Source organism: Octopus sinensis, linkage group LG18, assembly GCF_006345805.1.
Source record: "Octopus sinensis linkage group LG18, ASM634580v1, whole genome shotgun sequence".
NCBI classification, from domain to species: Eukaryota; Metazoa; Mollusca; class Cephalopoda; order Octopoda; family Octopodidae; genus Octopus; species Octopus sinensis.
The window spans coordinates 4057181-4059617 of record NC_043014.1 but is presented as its reverse complement, the minus strand read 5'-3'; positions in this window follow the sequence as shown (position 1 = coordinate 4059617).

Here is a 2437-nt window from a genome sequence, read left to right as displayed (position 1 = left end):
TGATCCGGGACCGGGTTCTGTGAAATTAAAATGAAATAATTTAGTTTAAAAAAAAGAATTCTTGAATCCTATACAAAGGAAGTTGTTGGCTTGGAAGGAATTGATAGAGAGGAGAGAAATTTAGAATTTAAGAGAAAAAGAATGAGTGAATGAATAAAAATCAGAATGAAAGAAGTAAATGATTCGCTAAGAATAAATTTTAAACGAAGAAAATTAGTCGTTTGTCTATTGAGCCTGTTGTTGACGTTGATGTCAACGAATTGAGAGATTAATCTCAGAATATCAGAATGTGTATTTGGCTCCCTTAAAAACGGATGTTTGTTTTGTAGTTGAACTTGGATGTGAGTATATATATATATATATATATATATTATATATATAAAATAATAAATATTAGGGAATAAATATATATATATATATATATATATATATATATATATCTTTACTCTTTTTTTCTTTTACTCCTTTATTTAGATGTGAGTATATATATATATATATAAAGAGTAAAAGAAAAAAAGAGTAAAGATATATATATATATATATATATATATCTTTACTCTTTTTTTCTTTTACTCTTTTATTTGTTTCAGTCATTTGACTGCGGCCATGCTGGAGCACCGCCTTTAGTCGAGCAAATCGACCCCGGGACTTATTCTTTGTAAGCCCAGTACTTATTCTATCGGTCTCTTTTGGCGAACCGCTAAGTGACGGGGACGTAAACACACCAGCATCGGTTGTCAAGCAATGCTAGGGGGACAAACACAGACACACAAACACACACACATACATATACATATATATACATATTAATACGACAGGCTTCTTTCAGTTTCCGTCTACCAAATCCACTCACAAGGCATTGGTCGGCCCGGGGCTATAGTAAAAGACACTTGCCCAAGGTGCCACGCAGTGGGACTGAACCCGGAACCATGTGGTTGGTTAGCAAGCTACTTACCACACAGCCACTCCTGCGCCTATATATATATATATATATATATATATATATATATATATATATATATATATATATATATATATATATATATATATATATGTATATATATACATATATACATATATATGTACATTTATATATATTTGTGACAATAAAAATGATTAAGTTCTTCTTTTATAGATATGTTGGCAATATTATCAATTCTTGGCACCTGATTGGCCATTTACGAATATCAGCTTGGTGTTTGGCGCGAAGAGAGTCCGTTTCCTTCCAGAAGACTAGTATGGCCACCCCAATTATGTGTGTGAGGCGATTCCACCCAATCAATACTTCTTGCGGTTATCAGCGCAAAAGTGTGCACGGAAGTCTCCTTGTAAGACGAATGACTTTACCCCAAATATATCCAAAGCTGCAGTGACTTTGTTAAGGAAGAATTTGTATTTGCCCTCGCTATTGGATGCATTTACTTCCAGCAGCTACACCACTCCTTCATTCTGCTTGAGCTTCAGGAGGTATCCCTTAATACCTAGTGGGATTTACTCCATAATCCAATCTGAAAACCAGGGATAGTGAACATCCCACTTCCGACTGTGCAGACATAGTTGGCACCACACTTGCACAGTGGAGTTTCCAACCTACTTCCAATTGTGCGTTTCCGAAGTAACGAAGCTTTCTTGAGAAGACACCGATTATATATAACAGGTTGCGCTTTGTATCGTCCGGTTTTGACAGTCTAATTCTCAATTATGAACGGTTGATCCCTTGTGAACCTGCTACGGGGTTTGGAAGACGCATATTTTGTATTCCATCCCAATGCATCTCAGATTGAGTTGGGTGGAGACTGCAATGTATTTTCCGAATCGTCTCCTCCCATCAAGATCCGGACGGAACTGCTTTTATCCCACTCGATGGATGATGCGGTATGGCTATTCCTTCGGGCCCTTAGCGTACTGTACGTATATGCAGCAAAATGCGAATTCAAATACAAATCCTTCCTAAGCAAATTCACCTCAGCTTTAGATATATTTGGGGTAAAGTCATTTGTCCTGCAAGGAGACTTCAGTGCACACCTTGGCACTGATAACCGTGAGAAGGATTGATTGGAAGGAACGTCGTCAGTGAACTTAATGGAGAGGTCTTAGCAGGCTTCTGTGCAGGATACACACTCTCCTCTCTATGGTATAGATATTATTTGAAGACAGGGATATTTATAAGGGTGCCTGATTTAGAAATACTTGGTGACAGAGGTTTCTGATAGATTTCGGTCATCTTTCACTCTTTGCTGAACGTTCGGGTAAAAGGAAGGGTGGAGTTGTCAACTCGTCACTACCTAAATGTCTAAAAACCTGAAAATTCCTACAGTCTGCAGAACACTGGAAATTGGTAAGTCTAGTGCGACCTACAGAATACTGTTGGAAGCCGCAGTGGATGCTCGGATCAGAAACGAAAATGTGGAGGCATTTGCATCCAAATTGAGAGTGA